Below are 18,594 nucleotides of genomic sequence, written 5' to 3' on the forward strand. Positions count from 1 at the left end.
TTAGTAGAGTGCTTGCTTGACAAGGGCAACAGGGGAGTGTACCTGCTTAAATGTCAAGAATGGTTATGTCGAGGTTTCTTTGCCTCCATTGTTTCTGAGAAGGACTCAATTAGACATACCCGGACCTAGAGGTTCCAGAGACCACGAGTTCTGACATCATGATCTTTTTGTATAATATTTGGCAAATAGGGGAAACTTAATTCTCTGTTCTTTGTGAGAATGTAGATATTCTACTACTCTGTCCCAGAGAGCTTGCGGAAGAAGAGAGGTAGAGGATTGGTTGTCTCTGAAATACTTAACCCCTTATGTCAGAAAAGATACAAATTAACTTCACTTGAATGTAGATGGTAATGAGTGCAAATGCTGGGCATAAATAATATTTTTGTCGCCTTTATTAGAAATAATCCATTTGTTTTCATGCCATTCAGTTTAATTTAATTCCGTGTGGCTATTTCTAGCCGAGTGCAGCCCTTGTAAGGCAGACCCTCCGATGGGCAGCATCTGCAATGTGTAATTAACTGCGTGTTATTGTGGTGGAGGTTAGTGTTATGTGTGGTGTGTGAGTTGCAGGGATGTTGGAGACAGCACAAAAGCCCAGCCCCCGGACCATTGGAATTAACCTATGAAGGTTAAAATCCCCGACCCGGCTGGGAATCGAACCCAGGAACCTCTGAACCGAAGGCCAGTACGCTGACCATTCAATGCCAATCAGTTGAAAAAGGGGACATCAGTACTGACTCTTAGAGGTTGCCTCAGAATGTTTTCTGGATGTTCCTTTGCGGCTTTTAGCCAGTCCTTCTCCTTTTTTCCAGGCTTGGGACCGGTAACAGCAACTATTGATCTGTTCAGTCCACCCAGTAGTTACTAGAGAAAATCTATCAAATCACAATAATCATGACAGATACAATCAGAAAATGGCGAGTAAAAATTTTACGGTCATTTGTACAGAATGGACAGCAATAGGCTAGCAAGCAGTGCTCTGAGGTATCAATCAATCAAATCAATCAATCAATCAATCAATCAATCAATCAATCAATCAATCAATCAATCAATCAATCAATCAATCAATCACTACTGATTTGCATTTAGGGCAGTCGCCCAGGTAGCAGATTCCCTATCTGTTGTTTTCCTAGCCTTTTCTTAAATAATCGCAAGGAAATTGGAAAATTATTGAACATTTCCCTTGGTAAGTTATTCCAATCCCTAACTCCCCTTCCTATAAACGAATATTTGCCCCAATTTGTCCTCTTGAATTCCAACTTCATCTTCATCACTCGCGAAATTCCGTCGAAGTGAGGTTATGAAAATTAATCCTGTCTTTGTACGTTCTCTTATTGGATTCATCACTGTCCTCACTTGATGTTAACAAAAGCTCTCGTCGTAACGTGTTTATATCACTAGGGGAAGATCGGGAGGTATTGGACGGCGGCTGGTGTCGGACAGTCACAGATGTCTTTGTTAGCAGCATGTGGCAGAACCTGTTTAGTTACTCACAGGTCCGCCTGCAAGTTTGAAGAGTGGGTACATCCTATTTAGTCGAAAGGCTGGGTCATTTATGAGTGGTGGTGTATTTTTGTCCTTTGTGTGATTTTCGGCCGGCACGGATTTATTTTTACCAAGAAGTAGCAGCAGCAAGGATAAGTTGCATTGAACTTTAGGCACATTACCAGAAGCAGTATTCCTTTCTCTGCAATATAGTGTGTTTATGCCTTTGCTGTCGAGATGTAGTGTTTACAGTGCACTATGTCTTCTGGTATGGGCTATATCAAATTTGTTACTTTCATTGACCTGTCTCAGTCTCATCCTTGGCTTTGACAATATTAAAGTGACTGAGGTATGAGTGATGCTAGTAATAGCATTCCTTATGCAGCTAGTCCCTGTTATGAATGGTGTGAAAATATCGCTCATAGGGTCGGTTGGTGCATGCATTTCAGTGGGCTTGGCAGACTGATACGTAATAGCAACGGCTGGCTCGGTGAGGAAAGCAACGGGAAACTACCTCACTCCTCAGTTCCCTAGTACGCCTCTTCAGTGACGCCTAGGCTATTTATGACAGCTGTTGGCGGAGCTGCAGAGGATCAAACCAGCCTTTGGGCTGAATACCCAACACACATACATAGTGTGTTTAGAATCAGTTTCTTTTCGAACGTTCTCGTTCGGTTCCTATTGTTTCTTAAGGGAGTTATTCGGGCGGTATCGGACACGAAACTGGCGTGCGGTATCGGACATCGTAAGTTGCAGTTCCGTCCAGGTTACTGGTAGTACTATCCTCTATTTTAAGTAAACATGGGAAAGATATGAGGATAATGGGAAGAAACCAATATGATATTAGCCGTGAATAATGTCAGGGACAATAGAATGAGTATTAGAGAGGCCAGTCAATGTTCCTCTGTTCCACAAAAGCACGTTAGGTGATAGAATTAAAGCTCTTGATGCTGGTAAAGCGGTTCCAATAAAAGCGTGTACGGCGAACAGTGAGACTTACCAGAGAACATTCTCAGATGAAGAAAAGAACCTGTACATGCATATCGAGGCCCCGACAGCCAGCTCATGCTACTCAACAAAACAGAATGTTTAAAATTTGTCTATCAATTTGCTGAGGAATGGAGAGCTGAACATAGGTTTAATAAAACTAAAATGATGGCAGGAAAGGCTTTTTTTTTTTTAAATGAAGAGGCAGCAGGACCTTCGTTTGATGATGGCTGAGTGCCAGCTTGCAGCGAGCAGTAGGCTTCAACAAGGAACAAGTGGACAAATGTTTTGATAAGTTAATTGATCTTATGACCAAATATTTGTTTGTTCCATCAAAAATCTTCAACGCTAATGAGTGTGATATTTTCAGAATGGCTAAACGTTAATTTGTTTGTAATTTTAATGTGAAAAATCTTTTTGTTAAAAAAGATTGACCGTCCGATCCCACCCTCCTTTTTTCAAACCTACGAAAGTGTAATGACCTCATAAATTGTTAATATTGTCCGTGTTTTTAATTGTGATATAACATATTCTAGTGAGTACGTTAATATAGGAATATAGATGCTTATAAACTGCATTACATGATTTTTTTCGTATTCCATAAAAAAAAAAAAATTATGGCTGAAAATTAAACTGTCCAATACCTCCCGACTTTCCCCTAAACCAAATTCTACGCCGAGAAACTAGTGTACATACTTGTTAATTAACAGATGAAAAGGGAACTGTCTCTTTGCAAGATTTATGAAAACTTTTCACTTCATTTCTTTGCACTTTGCATTTCTGTACCAATGGAGGAACATAACAGGCTTGAAAAGTGAAAAGATTCCTAACTTTTTACTTTTCACTTTGCACTTTTCAAGCTAAATCTGAAAAGTGTTGGTGGAACAAAATCTGAACTGAAAAGAACAAAGTGAAAAGTTGCAAATTTCGTTCGTGGAACAGGCCCCAGCACCAAACACAAACACACCAGTGTCACCGTAGCGTACGGTCATGTTAGCTCGGAAGTCCGTGTTCAAATCCCTCCCATAGCGAAATTGTTCTCTTCCATTCGTGCTCTCAAGTCAATGTTAAGTCACCTGCAGATTTAGCAACACCGGCTCGCAAAGGCCATTTGAATTCACACGCGAAGCGATCTGATTGGCTAACTTCAGCAGCAGATAAAATGACAAGGACGGGAGATAAAGAATTATTGTTTTCAAATTATTTATCAGTATGACCAACCCTTTAACGCTTATGTACCCGGTTCACGTTGTTTCCGACCACTCTGTGTACATATGACAAACACACGAAAGAAATGACAGATACAAAGTATCATCTGAAGCAGTCTCTTCCGCACCGCATACTCCCTGGATGTTCTGACATTCGCAATTCATGATTTGCACTTTTGTATATGAATAAAATCAATACACTTTTTTATTAAATAAGAGAGTATTTTGGCGTGTGGACTCCGAAGAGGCCTGGTGCAGGTCTTTCGAGTTGACGCCGGTAAACAACAGATAGGGAATCTGCCATCTGGGTGACTGCCCTAAATGTAGATCAGTAGTGATTGATTGATGATTGTGGAGGGAGTTATTCGAAGTTCACATTTCTTGAGGGGTTTCAGTTGGAACTGCCGAGCTCTGCTATAAACATAACAAAATTATTACAGCACTCAACATATAGCACTGTTGTTCATTTGACTGTTTACCTATTTACTATAAATATAAGACAAATTGCCTTTGTTGACAAAACTAGTAGCAACACCGGGACAACATGTTGAAAAACGGGATGTCTGGTCACTTTAATTACATGTGGACTAGGGCGTCGTACGTTAAGCGCGGTACAGTTGGGTGGTTAAGGGCGAACACCGCTATTTGATTCTATTAGTGGTGGTACTTTTTCGCTATGTTTATTAATGCGAAAGGTAAGGGGAAATGAAAGAAAATGTGGACCAAGCCAAAGGAAATACACAGTCACTGATAAACAGAATAAGCGCATGGTGTTTTATAAGTTCCCCGCAGGTACATTTTTCTCAGAAACAGATACAATGTTTATTATGAATACAAGGTTTGTATCTACATGGGAGGTTAATTATATTTTGTTAATAATTAAAGTTAAGCCTGATAAAATGTTAAGTGCGAGGATCATATAATACCATCCGCTCATACGTCTGGGACCCTTCAAATGTACTGCCCAATCTATTAGAAATACAAGTAATGTTTCCTGGCTACGGCCTTGGACACGCTAATTGACGTAAAGCCCGAGGAGAGAGATGAACTTTGACAGAGATCAGGGGTAAGTAGACTGTTCACAATCTGTACCAACAATGTCCAAAACTAATTCAGACCTCATTGCGGGGGACGGGGGCGTAACGAATGTGGTACATGTCTGCCTGCCAAAATAAAAATTCGGGCCCCCTCGAGTGAAACGTAAAACATAAACAGCAAGTGGAACTAACGCAATTTATTGTCAAATTTTATGAAAAAAGGGTTTATGGATTACCGTAAGATTATTTTAAAATGTTTTAATAAGTTTTTTTTTACTGTCTCCGTGGTTTGACGGTTAAGCTGCTGAACTGCCTACGCAACCATACACCACTTAGATATTCGTGCTTAAAGTTGGTTCTGTTTTCAATAACTACAGAACTATACTCTGCAACTGATACTGAACTCACACTTATAATAACTTAATCTATTACAACCCAGGAAAATATACGAACAAAATTACTTCAAAAACTGTTCGAATAAAGTTTGAAAAAAATAAAAAACCGCACAATTTGAAAAGCGTGGTGTAAGTACAGTACACCATGTTATTGCCTTCGCGCAGAGAGAGCTCGTTGGAAACCGAGTTGACTGATTCTTACTACCATAGGTTATAATTTTCATTTCCGTGTTGACGTATAACTAATATAATAGAGTTTGAGGGATGTTCCACCATTCAACACAATGTAAAATATTTGAAATGTATTAATTGAAGACCGGTTTCGACTCCGTTAAAGTCATCATCAGTTCTTATAGATAATTAAATCAATGGGAATCTGATAACAATCATCATGGTGATTGCCTACATACATCTCCATTGGTTGACAAAAAATCGTGACAAAATTATACACACAATGGCAATTGCCTAAAATCCTTATCAATAGGTTGTCCTAAAACATATAACAAATTATGTACACAATGACATAAAACAATTGGCACTTTAAGAGAGGTCTTGGATTTTTAACAAGACTGACAAGTCTGTTCGATGTTCTACAAACACACGACAGTATACTTTTAACCCAGAAGGCCCGGCCCGCCTGCATTGCAGGCCCTACCGTTACGCCCCTGGCGGGAGGAGCCGCGGGGACCGCTAGTGTAGAGTACAAGGAGACGAAAGAAGAATACGCCGTATTTCCTTCCAGCATACAGAATCTGCAACACCTCAGATACATGTCGAGACCTCCTTAGGAACTTCCTCTGTTCAGATGAACTTCCTCTTCGGGCTAGTAATTTAATTAAGTCCTCGATGAAGGCATCATTACTTATTCTCCAAATTAGAAGCTACGGAATCTCAGAATATTTTCCTTTAGTAGAACTCCAGACTTCGTTTTAATGGTCCAGGAAGTTCGCCTTTCACGCTCTGTAGACAGAGCATCAGGGTTGTAAAGACCCGTGTTGCGTTATTCCCGGTAATCCCGTTGTGACGGTTTCCTGTTCCCCCAGAAAGACACACATTGTCTAAGGGCCAAGGTTACAGACGTCACAGGGTTTACGCTTCATGGATATCATACAAGCCCTCCGTGGAGTGACGTAATGCCTCGCCGTGACGTCACATCTAAGCTTGTGAATGATACTCTTCATCCTAAACACAAATTCAATACCGAGAGCCTTGTGTGACTCATCATTTGGTCTGAGGAAAAAATGTTACTAAGCGGGCGAGTTGGCCGTGCGGTTAGAGGCGCGCGGCAGTGAGCTTGCATCCGGGAGATAGTGGGTTCGATTCCCACTGTCGGCAGCCCTGAAAATGGTTTTCCGTGGTTTCCCATTTTCACACCAGGCAAATGCTGGGGCTGTACCTTAATTAAGGCCACGGCCGCTTCCTTCCCACTCCTAGCCCTTTCCTGTCCCATCGTCGCCGCAAGACCTATCTGTGTAGGTGCGACGTAAAGCAGCTTGTAAACAAACAAACAAAAATATCTCAAAAATCTGTTATTACCGCACTTAGTTGGTAAACTGTCAACCTTTATATCTCTGTCAAAACTAGCTCAGAGAGCATTAAAAAAGTTACCGTTTTGTCCTTTTCTTTTCAGTTTTGATGTACGTATGCCCCCCCCCCCTAACCCCCCTCCCACCGCTGCCCACTATATGCCACAAACCTGGGGGTACTCTTGTTGTCTGAACATTATTTTCCCGTCTCCCCCACCTACTTCTAATTCCCAACCGCAGCTACTGCTACTGCTTGCCACCTCTATGGATCAGTGGTCGAGTTCCGGCTGAGGTAGTCGGATTTTTGAAGGGCGGAATAAAAGTCGTTTCAGCACTGCATATTGTACGATCTCGCCGTGTAAAAGATCTCTGGTGACACACCAGTTAGTTAATCAAACAATCACCGCCTGCATCAGTTTGCATTTAGGTCTGTCGCCCAGGTGGAGATTCTGTATAAGTTGTTTACACATTTGATGTTTATTCGACAAAATTAAAAACGGAAAGCCGGAATTTGTGCACAGGCAGCTTATATGTCGTCAAATTTAAATATTTGCGCACCGTAGCTGAGATATTGCTAGTAGTAGTAGTAGTAGTAGTAGTAGTAGTAGTAGTAGTAGTAGTAGATGACTTCTTTCCGCCTGTACCACAAGAAATCTGCAATTAACTGTTGCAATTTTATCTCATATTTAGAAATAGTGGTTTAGCAGTTGGTCTTTCTTTCTGACGACTTAGGTCGTATCTCAGTGATTACTGGGTTGAATTTTCACCTGAAATAATATATAGGCTCAACAAGTTTAGCGGATGTAACTGGGATGAGCTGAAAATTATTTAGTATTTGTATGTACGTACAACATATGATTTCCATTGTTGTTCCACTGGCATATCGCAGACTTCACCCTGGGTTGTGAGTGGGAACAGCCAGGCGAGTTGGCCGTGCGGTTAGAGGCGCGCAGCTGTGAGTTTGCATCCGGGAGATAGTGGGTTCCAACCCCAATGTCGGCAGCCCTGAAGATGGTTTCCCGTAGTTTCTCATTTTCACACCAGGAAAATACTGGGTCTGTACCTTAATTAAGGCCACGGCCGCTTCCTTTCCACTCTTAGCCCTTCCCTATCCCATCGTCGCCATAAGACCCATCTGTGTCTGTGCGACGTAAAGGAACTTGAAATATATATAAATTGCTAAAACATTTTCAGCGGATGTAACTAGGATAAGCTGAAGATTATCTAGTAATTGTAGTTTGTATTTTAGGTGTGCACCTGTGATTTCCATTGTTGTTCCACAGGCATATCGCAGACTTCACCCTCGATTGTGAGTGGAAAGCAGCTGTTAAAGCGGTTGAAGTGAAGTATGCATTTTTGTAATTTAGACAAGCAACTGATCATCGAACGAAATGGCCGCGCGTGTTATTGCGCTGTGTCTGTGTAGTCAAAGCTCTGAATTCGGGAGACGCGTGGGTTCGAGCCTGACCTGAGAATGAGTGGTTTCCCACTTTGACTTCCAGGCAAATGCCGGCACAGTTTCTAATCATGTTCCACAGCCAATTACTTCCACGTCTTTCCCCAATGTTATGCACCATTATCCATTTCAACTTCATTACCTCCTCAACTGTGGTTGGCGTCAGGATGGGCATGCAGCCGTAAAACATGCCATGTAAATCCATTTGACCTCACTCCCCACCCCGTGTCAAGAAACGGGTCTAAGGGGTGGACATACAGAGAAGCAACAAAAATACAGTGTTCAAAAAGTTTTGCATATTACGATTTCATAAGATATATATATCCCGGTACCTCAAACATGTTTACAGAATGCACTGTAAGCCAGTGTTTGAGACGCATAGTGACGCTAAACTTAGATCAGGTTCTATGTTTCTCCGATAGGAGGCGTTTGTCGTGCCGTTCAGTTTAACAACATCCCTTATAAAGTCCGCGGTGTATAGACAGCACCTGCAGGACTGATTTAAAAATTTCTCCTGCTGACCGCATTCAGATTGTGACATTGCTGCAAGAAGGATGCTTGCAAATAGATATTACCGATCGTGTTGGAGTGAGTCAGAGTGATGTCTGCAGAGTTTGGAAAACGTGTAGGGAAACACAAACGGTTGGTGATCGGCACCAAGCGGGGCGCCCACGCAAAACAACTAACTGGGAGGATCGGTATTTGATGCTTTTAGCACGTGACAAACCCAATGCCACTTCGCCACCGGAGTGACAGTGCAAAATTGGCTGCACGACGGAAGACTGATATCAAGGAGCCCTGCGCCAAAAGCTCTTAAATAAGACCATAGGGCAGCTCGTGTGAGGCAAGGTCACATAAGCTTGCACCCATAAACCAGAAGCATTAAAGTCTGGAGGCAATGCCGAAAGAGATGGAACAAGCTCCTCATCCTGAGGTGCCATGAACAGCAAAGGGGTTTCGTCATGGTTTTGGGGTGGGAACATATTACGTCGACGTATGGCTCTAATTCCTATCCAAGGTACAATACTGGTCCAACCTGTATTTACAGGATTTGGTACGACTGTGGGCGTGTCGTATCAGAACTCAACGAGTATCAAAATTCACGAATTCCAACAAGAGGATTCGTAAGATTAGGGGCCAGTCTCAAAACTCACGAGCCGCGCCAGTTCTTCTTTGAGTGGATAAATGCCCACCCTCCCCACATAACGATATTTAAAAATGTAATCGGAATTGTGCAGAAAGGTCCATTGTTAGCTCCAGACAGGACTGTGGGCCGTCTTGTAACTGGCAGCTCTCTCATCAAGAGGTTGGCCTGTCGAATAGCCTGGCAAAAATTATACGCGACAGAAGGTTGAGAAACCCACGGACATCAGGTACACACTGGTGGACTGTTTCACTGAAACGCTATTATCACTTGCAATTATAACTTTACCGGCACACGCGGATGACATTCTTTTATGATAAAATCATACTGTTTCGCCCGACTTATTTTCTCTCTGCTTATAAAACCGCTGTACATTAAATTTAGTTTCTCCTTTTGTGAAGTAATGAATTCCATGTTGTGCGCTGCTCGATGATACGAAGCAGAATAACTGAGTGAAGATCAGTGTTATACTAGGAGAATTTGGTCTGTAGTTGGGTGAAAATTCCTGTTAACAATACATGGGATATCCTATTCTAAAAGTCGGTGGACAAACATGGGGTGAAGGGCAGCGTGAGTCAACGTGCACCTCGTCCCTCCTGCGGTCAGCGCAGGCACCTGCTGTCCGGAGTCATGAATTTTGAGATTCATTAGAATGTTAATTTAGCTACTATATTGTAGTCGTGAGTTTTGATACTATTTTCTACTAATTTTAGCCTTAGACTTAACCACTGTGAGCGAGGGTTTTTACGCTGGTGGACGATAATGTTCGTACCCATCGAACTAGAGTGGTGAATCAGTTCCGTGAGTCGCGTAGCCACCATATTCTACGGGCATGAACTGTGTTGAACATAAATGACTTGAACTGAAGTGAGCAATTGCTACCGTCCTAATCTTCCTGCTAACATTCAGCAACTACCGAGCTCGATAGCTGCAGTCGCTTAAGTGCGGCCAGTATCCAGTATTCGGGAGATAGTAGGTTCGAATCCCACTGTCGGCAGCCCTGAAAATGGTTTTCCGTGGTTTCCCATTTTCACACCAGGCAAATGCTGGGGCTGTACCTTAATTAAGGCCACGGCCGCTTCCTTTCCACTCCAAGCCCTTTCCTGTCCCATCGTCGCCATAAGACATATCTGTGTCGGTGCGACGTAAAGCCAATAGCAAGAAACAAAAAAAAAAGAAAAAAAAAAAAAAAAAAAAAAAAAAAAAAGAAAAAACATTCAGCAACTGACGGAAACTGCTATGCAAGAGTGGGATAATTTGCCCCAAAACAAATTGGATTGTTTGGTGTTGAGTATGCCTCGGAGCCAGGGATGGCTATACACAGTACTGATATGCCACAGAGTGAACGATAATTTAGTGTTCACAATTGTACATTACATTGCTTTGTGCTTTTGTTGCGTTTCTGTTGCTTTTGAATTGCTGACTGCAGGGTGACTTTCTTTGTATTTACCCTTCGTAATGTGCGTGGATACACACACACAAAAATGCCCTAAACCAGAATATGCTAAACTTCTTTTTCACTATAGTTCCGGTTTCTGCGCCATTTTGGTAGAGTAAAACGGAACGTCGAAATTGACAGGCAGGCAGCCTAGATGGGTTCATATAAAAATAACTGCAGACAGTCACTAAAGTTATTCGATTATTATTATTATTATTAGTAGTAGTAGTAGTAGTAGTAGTAGTAGGAGGAGGAGGAGGAGGAGGTTTCTTCCCCTGTATCACAGACAATCTGTCCGGCTCCATGACTAAATGGTTAGCGTGCTGGCCTTTGGTCGCAGGGGTCCCGGGTTCAATTCCCGGCAGGATCTGGAATTTTATACATCATTGGTTAATTTCGCTGGCACGGGGGCTGGGTGTATGTGTCGTCTTCATCATCATTTCATCCTCATCACGAGGCGCAGGTCGCCCAAGGGAGTCAAATAAAAGACCTGCATCTGGCGAGCCGAACTTGTTCTCGGATACTCCCGGCATTGAAAGCCATACGCCATTTCATTTCATTTACAGACAATCTGTGAATAAATGTTACAGTTTTATGTTGTTTTAGAATTAGAGAAGCGTGTTCAATGTAGTGGTTTAGCAGTTGGCCTGCACTCTGACCACGGGGATTCGTATCCCAGTTATTTTCACCTGAAATATTACATGGTCTCTGCAAGGACAAGCAGCCTTATACCATTTGCTAAAACGTGTGTAGCCCTGATGGCTTCAGCTGATATAACTGGTTTGAGCGGAAGATATCTCATGTTTTGTATTCTGTAGCTGAGATGAGCACCTGCGATTTCCGTTGTTGTTCCACTGGCATATCGCAATCTTCATACTCATTTGGGAGTGTGAAAGCTGTTATGTTATAAAAGTGACTGAAGTGAATTATGCATGATTGTGATTTAGGCAATTAATTGGCAAAGATAAATTAGATTACGTCATATCTTTGAGATCTCTCCACATAAGACTGGTGTCGGCAAGGGCAACTGCCCGTAAAACAGTGCCCAATCCACATCATGGTCTGGCGACTGGCATGTGGCCGCGCATTGTCGTGTTGGAGCAGAACGCCACGGCCCCATTTTCGTGGCGGCGTTGTTGAGTGCATCAGCGGAGTTGGTGCAGTGAACTGTAGTACCGATCACTCTTGAGGGTCGTCCCTATTGGGAGGGAGCCATCCGCCAGCATTATCCCTTCCTGATCCCAGAATACAGTCGCATTTGTTTCTGCACGAATAGTCCTGGCTGTGTATTCCTGCGACGAAGGCTCCTGGTATGATTCCACTCCATAGACTGGCGTTTCTTTTTTGGAGTCTCGTGCAGGAACCATGACTCGCCGACGGTGACCAGACGCTCAAACGAACTCCGCTGGATCTGTACTGTACTGCTGCACCAGCTGTCGGCATATCTCCACACGCTTCTCTTTCTGCGCAGTTGTGAGGTAATGTGACATCCAGTGTGCACGGACCTTCTTCATCTTCAAATCTTCATGGATGATGATGTGGAGGGTTCCCTGTGATAGACATGTTGCCTTCTCTAGTTTATGAAGCGTGATTCTCCTGTGCCCCATTATCAAGTCATTACCACCTGAGCATTGTTTGGTTTGCGTGCTGTTGCTGGACGCCCAGTGCTTTTGCGTTTTTCAGCATTTCTGCCATCTCTGATTTCTGATACCCAATGGAACACTGATCTGCAGTTCAGTGCTTTTTCCCCACACATGGCTACTAACCTCTTGTGGATGTCTGAAGCAGTCACTTCTTCCCTCCAGAGAAACCACACTGTCCACCGTTGCCCATGCTTGTCTGCTTACATGATATCTTACCGATGTCCACTAGCGTACTCGCCAAACGGAACAAGTGCTGCTGCAATGTGCTACCTACGAGAAGCAGCAACACTATCTGGTAGCGGTAGATGGTACTATAGTCTATCTTCACGCATACATTACCACGCATTTCAGGAGTTATAGGGGGAGTGCCAATCAATATTGAACGTACCAAATATTATGAATTGTATGTTCCTCTGACTAATTTTATAGCTTTTGGAGACACCAACGTGCCGGAATTTTTGTCTCGCTGGAGTAAATCTACCAATACCAGGCATGCACATTTCAGCTTCTTCAAATATCACCGGTCTGAACCGAGATCGAACCGGCCAAATAGGGCTCAGATAGCCAGCAGAGCATTTCCATCTGAGCCACTCAACGCGATGGAGAAATGGAAGACCCACTATGCCTTGCTAATGAAATGCCGCCAGATTGGGAGGAGAAGGAGTTACATATCAGGAGAATGAAAGGAAGGAGGCTGGTAGACAGTGCTAGATTCAGCTGGGTGTCGTGTTTGCTTCGCAGGTCTGAGGGTACACAGTGGGTTTGAAGACTGTTGGATAATCGTGCTCTGGGGAATAGTCGTTCTTTGGGGATGATTCACTTAAACCCTCATTCCTCAAGGGCTCAGCAGGTACATAATATTTCCGGCTCATGATTCATTCATTCGTGTTCTCAATGACGTGCGTTTAAAACATCGTTGCGTCAGCCTTCCTCACTCACCCCACATTTCGTGAGGGATCCTAACACACCCTTCAACAACATAATAACAGCCGTCAGAAAATTACAAGCCAACTCCAACACTTTAATAAGTCTACAGAAAATATTTATTAAGTGGCTCACTCAAAATAGCAGTTTCCGGTGCATACTTCAGGCGAACAAGATTATAATAACAGGTGAACATTCCTTTGAAGACCGACATTCTTTCAGTATATTTTAAAATAACATGACGGACATATTCCCTCTTCTCGATTATTCGGTTTAAATTCTAGTCAGTGAAAACATTTTAAACATTTTAATTATCATGTTATTTCGTTGCACCTCGTACCATTAGGGTCCGATGACCTTGATGTTAGGCCCCTTTAAGGAATAATAATAATAATAATAATAATAATAATAATAATAATAATAATAATAATAATAATAATAAGTAAAGTCGTGTCCTCATCCCGAGGTGGTGCAGCTCTTGTCAGGCACACCCCCAATGGATGCGAGCTGCATGTACCATTCCAACCATATACCAAACCTCCCGCCATTCTTAAATTTCTGGCAGTACCGGGAATCAAACCCGGGCCCCCGAGGACAGCAGCTAATAACACTAACCGTTACGCTACGGAGGCGGACAACAACAACAATAATAATAATAATAATAATAATAATAATAATAATAATAATAATAATAATAATAATAATAATAATAATAACCCTCTTCTCGTGGTGGTACTCCGCCAAGAAAAATGAAGCATGATTTGGCCTGTTAATTGAACTAGGATAGGTGCTCATGTGTATATTAAACTAGTATGCAAACCTGTCTTCAATAGATGAATTTACCAAGTGGAAAGTATGTGAAATTAACTGCGAATTTGAAGCCAACCTGTTTATGTATCTTATGAATAAAAGTAACGCTTTCCATGTTAAATGTCTTTGAATAAAATCAAAACATATATTAAACATTTTGCGGCCTAAATTTGCTTTTCTGTATAAGATAGTTGAAATTAATTAACGCGGTATCTTGATAGATAATTAATGGATTATAATTCACGCATTAAATCAGTCAGTGTTGTATTAATAAATAGAGACGATGTCTACCGTGAAACCATGCATAACGGAGCTTCAGATCGTCATCTGTTATATATTGCTCTCTCTCTCTCTCTCTCTCTCTCTCTACGCGTGAAAATGTCAAAGTAGGCGGTAGGACTTAGTTCATTCTTATGCCAGTAAAGTGACGCTAATGTTGCTACGTGCAACAGAGCGACAGTCTCACCTCGCTGAAGGAGAGGTATTCTATTAAGAAGGAACCAACCATGCGAAATTCTGCCTCGCCCGAATTATACCTCTACCATGGGAATACACACAATAAAGCATCTACGATCAAAATTTGTTAGATGTCACTCCCCAAACTTAGCGGTAAGAGTTCTATATTGTACTTATGGATGGAGATAATGTCGTTGCATACGTCAGAATGAAGAGGATGATTCATTCACTTCACTGAAACAGTTCGAACTCATGGCTGTAGATGGATCTACAACCGTCCCTACATAGAACTGTACGTAACATTTTACATAGGCCTAGTCGTGATTTAATTATCAGAATATATTTCAGTGTAAGCAAATCTAACTTGTGTAGCCTGACGATTTTTACAATTCGTTATCCAATATACTCATTGAGAAACATTCCCCATTAGTAAGACTATGCACTCCTTTTAATATACTGGGTACTATTCAAGATCGGCGATAAAGATTTCTCAATGTCCCTGTCAGCCTTCAAACGTTTCCTATGAATAACTTCAGCAAATATACATTTAAACATACTTTACTGTCCGCCTCCATGGCTCAGTGGTCATGGTCTTGGCTTTGGTGCTCGAGGGCGCGGGTTTTTGATTCCCAGCCGGGTAGAAGGATTTTAAACTTTTTCTCTTTGCTCGGGAACTGGGTATTTATGCTGTCGCCAATACCACTGAAACTAATAGCCTACACGAAACACAGTAGCATTCTCCATCTCAGTAACTCCTGTAGTTTCTATCCACGGCGGATAACGCTGTCTCGTCTTACATGGACTGCACCATGACGGCAATAACCACACGAAAAGCAACAATTTATAGAAATGAAATGGAATGAATTACGCAATCTCTTTGTCATTATTCAAAATGTACTTAAGCTGTCAGCAAATATGGATACTTGATTTTACACAATTAATAATGCATGTTGTATGTCGATATCTTCTGTAGCTGTACATAACTATTTCCTTACTTCTACGCCCTTCGCGCGTCTAGGGTGGGTCACGTAAAAGGAATCCCCACCAGTCTCTCAGGGTTCTTGAATGTCTAGTTGTTTTACGTGGGATCAAAGAAAGCTAATACGCCGAGTACTATTTTATCTATCTACCAGTAGACTCGATGGACGTCTCCATCCGACGCATCATTAGATCAATAGATTTATCGAAATATCATCGTCTTAATTAAGGTGCCTTACACTACTGTAGAAATTTATCAATAAGACCTCAAGTAAAGTTTAACTGTTATTATTTGTTGAGGAAAAAAATAAAAATCTAGGAAGAGAAAATAAAGTAGTGTAATTACAATTTAAATTGATTAATACACATCTGATGTGTTGAACTCATTTATTAATGATCACATGTTATCTTTCATCTCTTTTTATCAGCACTGAAATTCGCTCATCTTATTTACAACATTAATAAAATAAAATTGTTAATAAGTGCAGTCTCCTCCTGGGAAAATTAGGTTGCGTTATGATAACATTCATTATAATTAACATTCTTCATATCTGCAATAGTCTTACTTGTTCATATCACAGTTCGTTAATGTTTAATAACTTTACTCCTGAATTATCTCATACCGAGCTCGATAGCTGCAGTCGCTTAAGTGCGGCCAGTATCCAGTATTCGGGAGATAGTAGGTTCGAACCCCACTGTCGGCAGCCCTGAAAATGGTTTTCCGTGGTTTCCCATTTTCACACCAGGCAAATGCTGGGGCTGTACCTTAATTAAGGCCACGGCCGCTTCCTTCCCACTCCTAGCCCTTTCCTGTCCCATCGTCGCCGTAAGACCTATCTGGGTCGGTGCGACGTAAAACAACTAGCAAAAAAAAAAAGAATTATCTCATGATGTAGATATTCTTTCGTAATAAGCATCAGGAAAGTGGATAAGTTTCTTGTTAACTTCAGCCAAAATTTCCTGTTAATAAATTGTTGTTCTTTGAGTCATCAGTCCATAGACTGATTTGATGCAGCCCTCCATATCACCCTATCCTGTGCTAACCTTTTCATTTCTACGTCCACGAACCTACTACGCTGGCCTGGGGGTTTCCAGTACCCGTGCGTCGTACCCATGTGAGCAACACCGCGGGTCTGAGCGTAGCCTGCGTGTTGTACCGCTATATGAGCGACACCGTCGGTCTGCGTTGCCTGTGATTAGTACCCACTATGTGAGAAACACCACGGGAATACCGGCGCCCGTGATTAGTACACCTAGGTGAGGAGCCTCATCGGTTTGCGTTGGCTGTGAGTGGCGCCATTGTGTGAGAAACACCATAGGTCTGCGTTCCCTGTACGAAATACAATACTTGTGAGTAGTATCTTGTGTGGAACACCGTGAGTCTTCGCTACTTTTGATTAGTACCCCAACATCACAAATACCTTGGTTCTACTTTACTCGCGAATGTACCATTCTGTGGGGCCTTAGACATGGATTTTGCACCCCTTTAGACATCAAGCATCCTTGTGCTTTATAAGTGGTCCCTTGGTCAGTAATACTATTATTTATGAGTCTGATCCACTGTTTTTATTTGTTTGTTTGTTTTTTGTTGGGTTCATGTCCATCCGTTCATTCTTCATGGCATTTTTTATTTTATTTTGGTCAGTGGATGAATTTGTACTTTTTGTTATTTCATTTCGTACCATTAGGGGCCGATGACCTCGATGTTAGGCCCCTTTAAACAACAAGCATCATCATCATCATCATCATCATCATCATCATTTCTACGTAACTATTCCACCCTACATCTGCTCTAATCTGCTTGTCATATTCATATCTTGGTCTACCCCTACCGTTCTTACCACCTACACTTCCTTCAAAAACCAACTGAACAAGTCCTGGGTGTCTTAAGATGTGTCCTATAATTATATCTCCTCTTCTCGTCAAATTTAGCCAAATTTATCTCTCGCCAATTCGATTCAGTATTTCTTCATTCGTGATTCGATCTATCCATCTCAACTTCAGCATTCTTCTGCAACACCACATTTCAAAAGCTTCTATTCTCTCCTTTCTGAGCTAGTTATCGTCCATGTTTCACATCCATACAATGCCACGCTCCATATGAAAGTCTTCAAAAGCATCCTTCTAATTCTTATATCAGTGTTTGAAGTGAGCAAATTTCTTTTCTTAAGAAAGCTCTGCCTTGCTTGTGCTAGTTTGCATCTTATGTCCTCCTTACTTCTGCCATCGTTAGTTATTTTACTACCCAAGTAACAATATTCATCTACTTCCTTTAAGACTTCATTTCCTAATCTAATATTTCCTAAATCACCTGCCTTCGTTCGATTGCACTCCATTACTTTTGTTTTGGACTTATTTATTTTCATCTTGTACTCCTTACCCAATACTTCATCCACACCATTCAGCAGCTTCTGGAGATCCTCTGCAGTCTTAGATAAAATAACAATATGATCGGCAATTCTCAAGGTTTTGATTTCCTCTCCTTGGATTGTGATTCCATTTCCGAATTCCTCTTTGGTTTCTTTTACCGCCTGTTATTATTATTATTAAAGCGTCTTTATTGTGGCGAAGTTAGGGCTCCCGGCCCTTTCTTACACTTAACCACTTCATGTATATACAATGTATATTTTACATAAAATTTAAACATATGAAATCTTCTATGTAAACACTGAAAATGAGGGGGTCAAACTGCAGCCTTGCCTCACTCCTTTCTGGATTGCTGCTTCTTTTTCAAAGCCCTCGATTATTGTCACTGCAGACTGATTTTTATACAGATTGTAGATAATTCTTCGTTCTCGGTATCTGATCCCAGTCACCTTCAGAATCTTAAATAGCTTTGTCCAGTCAACATTATCGAATGCCTTTTCTAGATCTACGAATGCCGTGTACGTGGGCTTGTCCTTCTTGATTCGATCCTCTAAGATCAGACTTAAATTCAGGATTGCTTCACGTGTTCCTACATTTCTTTTGAAGCCAAATTGATCTTCTCCCAACTCAGCTACAACTTGTTTTTCCATTCTTATGTAAATAATACGTGTTAAAATTTTGCAGGCATGAGATACTAAACTAATGGTGCGGTAGTTTTCACACCTGTCAGCACCGGCTTT

At 41.7% G+C, this 18,594-nt stretch overlaps 2 protein-coding genes across 4 annotated transcripts in view; one reads left to right on the forward strand and one right to left on the reverse strand.

The window, feature by feature from the left end:
* The window catches only part of LOC136872694 (peroxisomal leader peptide-processing protease), a 1,469,308-nt gene that overhangs the window by 349,457 nt on the left and 1,101,257 nt on the right, over positions 1 to 18,594 (forward strand). The window lies entirely within an intron of this gene.
* The window catches only part of ITP (ion transport peptide), a 435,567-nt gene that overhangs the window by 301,592 nt on the left and 115,381 nt on the right, over positions 1 to 18,594 (reverse strand). The window lies entirely within an intron of this gene.

This window comes from Anabrus simplex, chromosome 4, assembly GCF_040414725.1.
Source record: "Anabrus simplex isolate iqAnaSimp1 chromosome 4, ASM4041472v1, whole genome shotgun sequence".
In the NCBI taxonomy this organism is placed as follows: domain Eukaryota; kingdom Metazoa; phylum Arthropoda; class Insecta; order Orthoptera; family Tettigoniidae; genus Anabrus; species Anabrus simplex.